General features: G+C 45.0%; 2 protein-coding genes across 2 annotated transcripts in view; one reads left to right on the plus strand and one right to left on the minus strand.

Annotated features, from left to right (window-relative positions):
- The window catches only part of GABRB3 (gamma-aminobutyric acid type A receptor subunit beta3), an 887,545-nt gene that overhangs the window by 559,178 nt on the left and 316,030 nt on the right, over positions 1–12,337 (minus strand). The window lies entirely within an intron of this gene.
- GABRA5 (gamma-aminobutyric acid type A receptor subunit alpha5) overlaps positions 1–12,337 on the plus strand; it is a 560,773-nt gene that overhangs the window by 35,083 nt on the left and 513,353 nt on the right. The gene's annotated exons all lie outside the window — the stretch shown is intronic.

A 12,337-nucleotide genomic window follows, 5' to 3' on the forward strand; every position in this document is an offset into this window, starting at 1 on the left:
CGTCATTTTTTTAGACGGGAACGCCTTCCTTGCATCTCATTAACGCAAGGAAGGGGTTCACGCTAAGAAATGACGCTCTTTGCCAATACTTTGGCGCTAGACGCGTCTAACGCCAAGGTATAAATATGGCGTTAGTTTTGCGCCGAATTTGCGTCGAAAAAAACGACGCAAATTCGGCGCAAACGGAGTATAAATACGGGCCCTAATATAGAGTTTAGTAGATGGGCTACCTCTGCACATACGTGACATATATTGTGTCTAATTTATTACAAGTGCCGTGAGATATAACACACTTGTATTAAGGTTGGCAGGATATCTACCACGTTTGTAATGTAGTAACTCGTCCACCAAACTCTTAACTAGGCCCTTAATAAGGACAAAACACCAATTCTAGGTTTTCATAAAACAGAGAAGAGCTAAATTAAACAACGTAACGTAATGTAACATTTAATAACTTGTATTTGTAATGCACATTTTGGCGCTCAATAACAGATATTTTAAATGTGTTTCTTATTGTTCAGTTGATCAGTGGGCAGAGCAATAGCTAGCATTTTAAAAAGTCATGCTGCTTTGCAAAATTATAACTCTCTTTATGGCGCATATAATCATATTCTGACAGTAATATGTTGTGCTTGATATGCATTTAATTTAATTCGCATGCCCACGAGTATAATTGTATGGGTAATTTAGAAAACACACAAACAAAACTCTAGATCTGAAGTGCAACAATTAAATCCCCATTAATCCTAAACATAGTTAGAGTTACAGTTAACTTATTTGCAGTGAAGAGGGGCATTAAGTAACTATATCAGTATTACAAGTATTCCACAGGGATGGTTGAAACTGATTCAACATGAGGATCTCAGTGCATAATGAACACCCACAAGATAGTCGTAGTTTCTTTCTGCATACTTGCAAATTTATATATAAGGGCATTTGTTTTACCTCAGGTTTTAATATGAAAATGCCTAGTGTGGCTAGTTCTGGATTTTTTAAATGCATAAATACAAGGTGCATATGTTTTCCTTTGGTTTCTCCATAAATGCAGGGCCTTCAAACGTGCCTAAATTACCTTATTTGGAAGAAATAAATATTTGCTCCCATGCTACTATTTTATCACAACATGTAAGTCTGAGACCTATTGAAGTGACATTTGCATTTCTTAATTACTGTTTTTTTAGCTTGCCCTGGGGATCCGGTGCAGATTGATTGCCTGCACCGTGCCTGACCTGGCCTGTTTCCGATGATTCGCTCGCTTGCACTGTTAGATTTAGGGTTGTAGATCCATTGACTGGTGAGGTCAGGTTGGAAGAAGAGACTGTGAGGCTTAAGAATGGATTATTCTGTAGTGGAGTTATGAAAAGGAACTCTGTGTCGTCGTACTAGCCACGTTGTGGAGGGAAAGGAAACTGAACAGCAATGTGCATCACGACAGAAACATGTAATGCAAAAAGACATGCACTGGTAATGCAAATAGATCTAGTTATTTTTGCGAGCATATGCCAAAAAATTAAGTAGACAAAACAAATCATGCTGCAGCCTAAACATGGCATGGCGGCCATATGCTTGCAATAAAAATGTTGAATTTGAAACTAAATTAACCGTTCCATTTAATTTTCAAACAAAAATACAGGACCTTCATAGTAGCAGCGACACCTAGAACAGCCATTGAAACCCTTGTTAGTTGTAATGCATATCACAGAAAATATGATTCTTATTGGTGGAAAGAAAATGTCTTGTTGGCTTTGAAGAACCATAAACTTAAGACATATTTTAAATACTTACGAATGACTCAAAAAATTAACAAGCATTGGCAAAGTCTATTGAACTCATATGTAATGCAGGCACGGATGTATTGGCTTAGTCAAAACTTTGGGGTGTATTTACAAGCCCCTTGCACCACCGATGCACCACATTTTACCATAGAAAAAGTTATGCACCGGCAGTGCAAGGGGCTTGTAAATAAACCAGTTTGTTTGTTCTACAGATGGTCACCCTACATACACATGCATAGTGCCATTGTGAAACAGTTTTTCATAAAGTTAAACAAAAAGCATGCCAGTATGTCTGCTGTGCATGCCCTATGGCTATCTTCGAATATTTAGTTTTTTTTTGCCTCAAGAAAAAAAAAAACATTCAAAAATGTTTGCCATGCATGCCTGGGCACACATGAGTACCCATTGTGGAAGGCTTTTTCTTTTAAATAAAACAATACCCAGATGGTCATCATGCATTCACAGTTATGCCTGCTATCACTGACTACTTTTTCTTATAATCAAAAGCAAAATTATTTGAAGATAACTTTATTGCATGCTCACTTACGCACACACAGTCAGTCATCTCAAAGCTATTCAGAGATGGTCTTTTGCAGCGACAATGGTGAACAGCAAAAGTAACAAAGCTGCTAGCAGCCAGTAGATCCTGAAAGAGGCTAATTGATAAAGAAAGAGAATGCTGGTGTGAATGGAATGGTTGCAGGGAGACAACAAGAACAGTCTCTCATGCATTCAAAATATTCTGAAATAAGCAGTGGAAGGAAACAACTGATCCAGTTAAAATGCAGTGAGACTGAAATGTTCTTTATTTGGGTCAATACTGGACCTGGCCCTTGTGGCAGGTTCATCCGCTGACTTTTTGCCTCCTTCCTCCTATTTTTTTCTGACCTCTCGCTGTTGGCTCTAGGACTCTGAGCAGTTTATCACTGCTAAAGTGCAGGTGCTCTCCCTTCTAAAGTTGGTATGATTGGCTTATACCTAATTAGCATATTTAATTTACCTGTAAGCCCCAAGTACAGAGGTAACCCTATACCAAGGGCCTGTAAATTAAATGCTACTAGTTGGCCTGCAGCAATGCTTGCACCACCCGCTGAAGTAGCCTTTCAAACCTGTCTCAGGCCTGCCATTGCAGGGCCTGTGTGTGCGTTTTCTGCAACAGGGACCTGGCCTCTAAATTTGATTTCCAGGCCTAGAACACCCCTTTTACCACATGTGAGTCACCCCTAAGGTAGGCCCTAGCTAGCCCTATGGGCAGGGTGCCATGTATGTAGAAGGCAGGACATGTGCCTAGTAGCGTGGCCTGTCCTGGTAGTGACAAAGAGCCTATTTGGTTTCTCACTGTTGTGAGTGCTGCCTTCTCATAGGATTGCATTGGAAATGCCCTTTCTTATGTATATGGGAGATTGTCTGATTTATGAGGGGTAGCGTAGGCCCGTTTGGTATGGTTGTAACAGCAGTGAGAAATTCTGCCTCCTAGTGTAAGTGAATTTTTTATTACTATTACAGAAATGCCACTTCTAGAAAGTGAGCATTTCTCTGTGCTTATGACTCTGGTGTTTTGAAGCTTGACTCCAATCCACGTCTGTGCAGAGTGACATTTGGGGTTTGTGCATACTTTTCAGACATCCTCTAAGCAGGAGGGCAGAGTTGACACAGAGGTGCATCTGCATACTGAATAGTCTTCCTGGGCTGAGAGAAGGGAGAGGCGGGGCACACCTGCATTTGTAAATGCTGTGCCCTGGCGTCACACAAAAGGGTTGTTCACCCACAACTGATGTTTGGAGCCTGTGCTGGAGGAGAGAGGGTGCACTCCCAGAACCAGTTGTAACTGGCTAGAACCTCCTCTCTCCTTTTTATTTTAAACACACTGTAAAACTAAGTATAAGTACAGGGGAGTTTCCCCCACAAATTAGTGACATTTTGGAACTGGACACAGAATGCTGGAAGGACTCACGAGGAACCTCCATGGACTGCTGCTGCTGACCTGTGACCTGCGTGGTCACTGTAAGGAACTGCCTCCATCCCACTTGTGCTGGCCTGCTGCTGGGAACTGCCACCTGTGCTCCTTTTTCTTCCTTGACTTTGTCCCCCAGGGGCTGGGTGCTGTGGCCCCTGACCCCTGCAACTACTTAAATCACAAGGAGTGCTTCATTTCACCATATAGCGCCCGGAAGGTGCTTCGCTGAGTTTGTGTTGAGCGCTGGGAGAAGTGCTCAGCAGTAATTATCCTAGCACCTTGAGAGTGCTTTCTTGCTGGTTGTTTGTGTTTGTCAGATATTTCCTGCTGCCAGAAATCACCGCTGCAGCCCAGACGGGCTGCCCGCACTAAGCAAGACTGCGCACTGCTCCCTGTAACCCTGGGGCGCCATCGATTGAAGAAAAGGAGCGAGCGCGATCCTACCATGCCCCAGGGGTGAAGCGCACTCTGCGGTGCGCCCCTGGGGAACAGGCAGGCACCTACTCTGGTGCCTGGCCTCTGTTACGGCCTGGGTGGGCCTGTTTCTGCAGTCGGAACTGGGTGGGGGGAAGGAAGCCTCATCGGAGGCTACCCCATCCCCAACGGAGGCCCCCAATCGTCTTGCCAGGCTGTGGGTGGGGTGGAAGCCTTTACGTAGGCCCTCGCGCCACCAGTCCCCCTGTGGTGGCCTCCAATAGTTGTGCTCTTTGGGCCCCGCACTGGTGGGCCAGTTGAGGCCCAGGAGGGCCCCAGAGATCACGGGCCCTAGGAGGGGCCCAATATCAAAACCAGAGGGGGTGCGTGTCACCCCCCTTTCCCCCAGAATTACCGGAAGGCCCCCGTTTTGCACAGTGGAGCGCTGCGGGTCCCCCTTTTGTTCTCCTGGCACTGGAAGTGCCTTTCATCATAAAACAGGTACTCTCTAAAGGACATACATATTTCCTATGTTCCTGGTATGGGCATTATGGATTTATATGGTAACCTGCCTATTTTTATGATGTGTTGTATATATATGTTTGCTAATGTTCCTTTCAAGGGCATAACATGCTAATATGTTTTCCTGACTTGCCATATGTTTTATGATGTTCCTGATATGGGCATTTATGATATTTATTTGACAAGAGCATTTATCTTGTAATGTGATTCCTGACTACTGCTTTTGTTGCAGAATAATAAGTAACCTGTGTGTTATGTGTGACTACTGCTGGTTCTGCAGAGTAACTATTGTGTAACGTTCTGACAACTGCTTGGGTAGCAGGATATTACTGACATGCTGTGTTTGCTCTAATAATTGCATTTTGTTCAATACAATATATTTTCATATAAGTTGGTGTTGTGTTTCCTTTGTGGTGGGGATAGTGTGTCACGTGTGTGTGTGTGTTGTGCAAACGCTTTACACATTGCCTCTGGGACAGGCCTCACTGCTCATGCCAGGCTACCAAGGGAGTGAGCAGGGGTTATCTTGGATGTGTAACTCCCATGCCCCGACTAAAGTGGATGGGTTCTGCCTGGCTTGGGTGCATACCCTAGCCAACCAGAAACCCCATTTCTAACAGTGGTTGTCAGAGGTGAGGATAGGACTTGCACTTGCACAATAGCATTGTGACTCATTGTTGCACCACAAAATTTGTGTTGAGTCCATCACAGGTTTTGCTTCTCTTAACTTTCTCTCTTTGGGCATTTTTCCTGTTTTCAGTTCTCACGCTCGAGTATTTGGGTTGTCGCACTTGTGTTTACTGTACCTTTCAAAATGGGGCCAACCTTTAATTTAGAGGACGTGCCATTTTATACGCAGGAGGAATTAGATGGGTTCTGTAGAGAGAGAGGGTTGCCAGTGGAGGGGGACCTCAGGAGATCTCTGAATTTCTTTGAAAGGTTTGTGACATATGCCCAAGGGAAGAGTGTGCTTAGGGGGTACCCAGAGGATCCTGACTGTAGTGAGGATTCCCAATGGGAGGGCTCTCAGACCTCATCCCTAGAGACAGATGGAGAGACTGAGCAGGAGGGTGAGAATGACCGGGTAGGGTCACCAGTTGACAGGGAAGGCCCCAGTGATAGTGAGTCCCTTGCTGGGTCCAGTGTAAGAAGTAGGGCTACGTCTCATTCCTTGACGCCTGATGAGCTTAGAGATAGGCGGGAAGAGAGGCACATCAAGTTGCAGTTAGCACGCCTAGCTGTGGAAGAGAGAAGGGCTGAGTTGAAGAAGACCTTAGTACAGGAGAGGATGAAAGAAGCAGAGAGGGCCTTTGCCAGAGAGACTCGCTGTTGAGCGCAGTCTGAAGGTTCTGGACTCACCAGCACTGCAGGTGGTAGCAGCAATGTAGAGTGCTGTAGCAAAGATGTTCCACACATACCCATAGATCTGGTACCTAGGTTCCAAGAGGGGGATGACATACGTCAGTGGTTAAAGGAATATGAGAGCGCTCTGGTAGAGTGCAGGATCCCTGAAAAGGATTGGGGGACTGGCCTAGGGAGCTATATTCCTGAGGAGTGGAGGAATGCCCTACTGACTCTGAAAGGCAGTTATGGGGAGGGGTACACGTTGAAGAATGCACTGATTGAGAAGTATGTTTTTTCCCCTGAGGAGTACAGAGAGAGGTTCAGGGGCTGTAAGATAAAGTCCCACCAGTCTTGGGAGGAGTTTGTGGAGGATGGCTGCATTGCACTAGATGGATGGGTGAAGGGTAGCACAGTAAACAATTTTGAAGGGCTGTTTAGTCTGATTGTCAGAGAGCACCTCTTTCTTTGTTTTTCAGGGTTATGCCAACACTTGTCAGTGTGTGAGCTCTCTGACCCTAGGGAGCTTGCAAAGGAGGTGGGCTTCTGGTTGCATACCAGAGGATCTGGTTTAGCATTAGGGGGTGTTCCTAAAGAGAGTGGTCTAAGTGTTTCCCAACCAGGTGTGGTGGGAAAGGCTTGTGTCCCAGGTAGGTCCCAGTGTAATGGGATGGGTTCGGGATCCCATGTCTTGCCTCAGGGGAGAGGGAGTGGGGGTGGGCTATGTCCCAAGATGTCTGAGACCCGGTCTCATAGCCTGGTTGGTTCCATGAGTGGATGCCAGGAGGGGAGCCTAGCCTGCATCGTAGGGCCAGCTGCTCAGAAGGATCCCATTGTGCCAGTAGGACTTGGGGGGGGTGGCTGGTGATAGCGTTCCGCCAGTCCTGGTGTCTGGTAGTCTCACTCCAGAGTGGAGGAGGCAGAAATCCAGGCATAGGGTTGAGAGGGGGCTGCGGGCCCCAGTGGAGAACCTGGAGGGTCTGGAGTTAGCTCTGAGGTCAGGGCCCCCAGCAATGACCTTGTGAGACCATTTCTAGGTTGGGGGGAATTTAGACTCTGCCAGATGGGCAGAGGTCAGGAGACCTGCACCAGCCAGACTGTTGTGTGGCCCTTAGGGAAGGTGTTGCCCTTGTGGAGGGTAGGTGATACCCCCCAGGAAGTCCTGATGCGCAGGCAATGGTTCAACCTCAGGGTGGTGACTCTTGGAAGGATGATCAGATTCAGGGGGTAAACTCTGACCTGATGGGGAGTAGGTGTGCTCCCAAGGAAGTTCTGATGCACCAGGCAATGGTTCAACCTCAGGGTGGTGACTCTGGGTTGGATGGTCAGGTTCAGGGGGTAAACTCTGACCTGACGGGGAGTAGGTGGGCTCCCAAGGAAGTCCTGGTGTGCCAGTCGATGGTTCAACCTCAGGGTGGTGACTCTAGGTTGGATGGTCAGGTTCAGGGGGGTAAACTCTGACCTGGTTGGGGGGGCGGTTAGTGTGCTCACCCCCTGTTTGTAACTTCCGGTGGCCTCTCCCAAGGTGGGGAGACGCGAAACTCTGGGAGTGGGGTCCAGGAAGAGGGAAGCTTGCTCCGGACCCTGGTGCAGCCCAAGGGTAGTGTCCCTGGGTTGGGTGGTCAGTCACCGGGTAGTGATCCTGGGGTGGCAAGAGAGTTGTGCATGATGGCTGTACCCATCGTCCTGGCAGTTATGGAATCTGGTGATACCCCCGCTAGGAGAGGAGGGTGGGATCCTAGAAGGAAGGGTAGAGGGAGGAGAGCCTCCCCTCTAACCCCTGTGAATCCTATGGGTGTGGACCCTAGGTTGGTGGATCAGTGGCAGGGTAGACTCCCTGAATTGATTGAAAGTGGAGTTGAGACAAGTTGCTATGCACCTAGTGGTACCACCCCCCACTCGTGGTTTCAGAGACCAGAGGATCCTAGATGGCCTGGGGCCTGGTTCTGGTCATTGGCAGCTAGGGAGCCCCCATAGGTTAGTCCAGGTCTAGACGTTCTGACAACTGCTTGGGTAGCAGGATATTACTGACATGTGTTTGGTCTAATAATTGCGTTGTGTACAATCCAGTATATTTTCATATGACTTGGTGTTGTGTTTGCTTTGTGGTGGGGATAGTGCGTCACGTGTGTGTGTTGTGCAAACGCTTTACACATTGCCTCTGAGATAGGCCTGACTGCTCGTGCCAAGCTACCAAGGGGGTTAGCAGGGGTTATCTTGGACGTGTATCTCTCTTTCCCTGGCTAGGGCGGGTGGGTTCTGACTGGCTTAGGTGCATACCCTAGCCAACCAGAAACCCCATTTCTATCAGTCAAACATAAAAAATGTTTGGGAATCCATATAATAAGTAGCAAAAAACTGAGATAGACAAGCAAGCTATCCAGTCATGAGCAAAGGGAGGACCAGAATCTGACTCTCTGTATAATGCATAGGGGTGCCTCCCATCTAGTCAGGACATGCTGGTACTTAAATGCACTGTTGATGAGAGAAACACAAGAAGAGAGAGGACAGCCATGCCTTGGAAAGAGAATCAGTAACTGTGATAGACACAAAAAATCATCCTTTCATGAGCAAGGGGCTGACCCATAGCTCACTAAATGTATTTTGTACTGTAGTCAGTAGGTCTGCAACAGCAGGCTGTAGACTTTACCTTAAAGAGGATAAAAAATAAATTGTTAAACACAAAGCAGGTATTAGCCTGCCATGCCTGGCCCTGCTGTGTTCTTCTTTAAAGGTGCATGTTCACCTGGGATCATGACAAATATCATCATATGGTCTATGTGCAACTTATAATCAAACAATAATACAGGTAAGACATTGTAGGAAATCTGCCTTTTTTCGTGTTAGCCCCAGATTTGTTGCCTTTTTCTAAACCATGATTTTGTTGGACTTAGATCTCTCTGCTTTGTTCCTCTCGCTAAACAGAAGTAAAGTGTCTGTGCCCTCTTTAAAGATGCTGAAAAGGACATCTCTAATTGACTTACTTAACTTTATTATAAGTTCCTAGTATGTTGTACAGAAAATGTGCCCAGTGCCTGGAAGTTACCTGGCCCCTGTGGAATGCAGCACCTATTGTGCGGTACAGAATGGGTCTAGTGAACATGGCTTCAGGCCTACTCTGTGTAGCCTGTCAGCTTGAACCTTGTTGCTTGAATCCTGTTGCACAGACTTGTCAATGTTACACTTTTGACAGGCATGAAAACCACATTTCAAATGATCATTAAATCACTCACACCTTGCTGCCAGCTAGGTAGGGTGCAAAATATTTAAGAGTGGGTCAGGGGTGACGTTAGAAATGGCATGTTCCCTCAGAGACCAAGCCCAAAAAACAAATTGTCATTAGTCAGCCTGTAGCTGTAGCATAGGAAGAGTCGAAGTGTAGATTATACCCTTACTCTATAACCTTTCACCTGTATCAGCTGCAGACTCCTCCATATAAAGAATTTTTTTCATATTTAAATTTAATAAAAAATATAATCTGATGGTGAAGTCAGATTGTTTATTAATTGGATTGGAAGTATATCTTTTAGAGAGCTATCTGTACCCTGCCTGAAGCTGCTGCAGCCTAATTTGCATTAGCTCTACAGCCACTCTCCATGTGGCATGAGTGGGGGAGGATTTTTTGTCTCCAAAAACATTAAAGTCCCTTTAAATGTGGGGACTTAGAAGAATTTTCAATGCTTTTCTTCCAAAAAATCACAAAGTTCCTTTTTGAAGTGGGACTTCAAAACGTTTTCAAACTTTTTGACTTCCAAACTTTTCACTAGCACCAATCCACCTAGGGATGTCTGGCCAGGGCTTGTATTGCGGTCAGCTTCACATTGCATGTAGTTCTAGTGTCGTAGTTTGGACTCTTGCTCTGAGCAAGACTTCTGGTTTAAGGATAACAGTACTTTTGTTTGTAGGCGACTGCGTCTTTCCTACAACAAGTGCAACTGTTGTCCCAACCTTACCGGCTCACTGGCAGCACCTCACCAGAAACACAATAGTAAAAGCTGATTTATGGCAGCCGTTTATGCATGGACTCGAAAATAAGATATCTCAGGGAGTGTCGTGGGTAAACGGAGATTACCCTTTTCTCACAAATATATTATGTCTCATACAAACACAGGCAATGACACAGATGCAGTAAAGTTACAATAGTTTGTATTTAACATAACTGCAATTTGCAATAAGTTGCATGGGCTGCAATGATTAGGATAATGAATACAGCAAGAAACAATATTGTGAAGACGAGAGTCATTATTACAAAGACCCCCACCATCTTGCAATACATAGAAAAGATATATGAGATGTAATTTGCCCTAATACTCTAATGGGAAAAGGCCTAACCTCCTACCTAAAGGAGAGCTGGGTTTGTTAAACCTAATCTGCCAATGCCATCTCCATGAGAGGAGCCCCCAACCCTCGTTACCTTGGAATGAGGTCTCTATCTCAGACTCCGCAGGGACACGAAGACTGGGTCAGCGTCAAGACGACTGCAGCATCGGTATCAGCGATGGTGGCGATGCCCTCTGGTCGGAATCCCTCTGATTATCTGTCTAAAGTGTGATGTATTTATACAGATCTACAAGGTCCCCTTGACGTAGGCGTGCTCCTAAACAATAGATAACAGACATGCTTGGGACGGCAATTAATATCAACAATCCCTCGAAAGTATAGAGAGGGAAAATCCCTAAGTGTGAACACCTACTGTTTGTTTGTCTTTGGTGCTTGATCTTGACGCCTTGGCTCGGTGACACTGATAATGTTACCCATAACAAGTGGCCTAACTATAAACAAGGCAGCCATCTTAGAAGAAATAAATAATAAAATGGGCTAAGACATAGCAAGCTAAGTAGGTTAAAAGTCACTAGATGACGGGGGCACGAGTCTACAAGCCAGAGGCTAAGCTAACTCCTGTTATCCCATTAAAATGAACTAGGATTCACTACACTAGGTCTACACCTATCATTGGTGCTTTGTGCTTTCAGTGTGCTATTTTCGCTTAAAACTTTAAACATTTCTATCTCTAGTTCCCCTCTTTAGATTTATGTAATTTTGGTTTTGCTTTGTTTATTAAATTTTACTCTATTTTTCATTTTTTTTTTTTTTTTACTGCTTGGTGTTTTTACTTTATTACTGTTTTGGTACTGCATAAATACTTTACACATCACCTTAAGTTAAGTCTGTCGGCTATGTGCCTAGGGTACTATACTAGGGTATTGAACTCAGGTTAATTTAGTGCCTTTGAGGGTTTGCTGACAAGATGTGTTATCATTTTTTGAGGTGGGCAATTGCCCATCCCCAAAAATTATACACTTTTGTACATATTTAAAGAACTTACAAAGTCCAAACTCAGGGCTTGATATACAGAAAGGCAGATCACAAATAGTGTGTGCAAATCACTCTTTTAATTTGTGCCCTGCCTGCCTCTTTGCTATGTGGCGTATATGCTTGTAGGTCGTTGTCACAGAATGAGATTGCATTGAAAAACAACTCGCCTAAAGAAAAGTAACTATGTAAGTCAGTTTATGTGACCGCTTGAGATTGGTTATGAATACTGGGGTGGTGGCCTTCCAGAGACAACATACCTCCCTCCATGCATTTGTATTACTAAAAGAGAAACACTGTTTTAAAAGCAACCCATGCCTCATAAAGAAACTGGATCTACTTTACAAAAAAATGTTTCCATTTTGGGACGCCATCCAGAGAAGCATACACTGTTTCCCTGAAACCTGTTTCTTCGACCAATGACACCGAACAAAGCTGCCAAAGTGGAAGCTTTCTCATGAGGGCAGGTGCCAAGTGTGAATCAGAACTGGTTCCTGATCCGTGGTTTGTAAATGCATTTGCAAAACATTGATAAACGTCAATGTAAATCGCATTTAGGTGGGGCGATCACCTCTTAACTGCATTTTTAAATGAGTTGCCAAACCCCTTTTTACAAGTCAGAAATCCATTTCTGATGGCATTGCAGGATCGGGGATATGCCTCTTTCAAGGTGCATGAATGTGTCTTGTGTGACTTACTATTTGCTTACAACTTTGAATTTACATATGAATAAAAAACATCTGACAGTGGGTCAGACTGTGGGAGTTTGATGATGTGGACTGAGTGTGCTACTTTGTTGATGTAGAAGGAGCCTTCTGTATAGATGTTGGCCGGTTGGAAAAAGGGCTACATGTATAAAAAGTTAAGATATTAGCACACTTTATTTCTAGGGCAAAGGCCTGAACAAGGCGATGAGAAGGGCGGCCATTAAAAATTAAACCAATCTTCCAGCAGGGAATCAATCTGAAAGGTTAGAAGAAAAAGAGGGAATGAAGAATGTACACACGAAAGAGAG

The sequence above is a fragment of the Pleurodeles waltl genome, chromosome 8, assembly GCF_031143425.1.
Source record: "Pleurodeles waltl isolate 20211129_DDA chromosome 8, aPleWal1.hap1.20221129, whole genome shotgun sequence".
Taxonomy (NCBI): Eukaryota; Metazoa; Chordata; class Amphibia; order Caudata; family Salamandridae; genus Pleurodeles; species Pleurodeles waltl.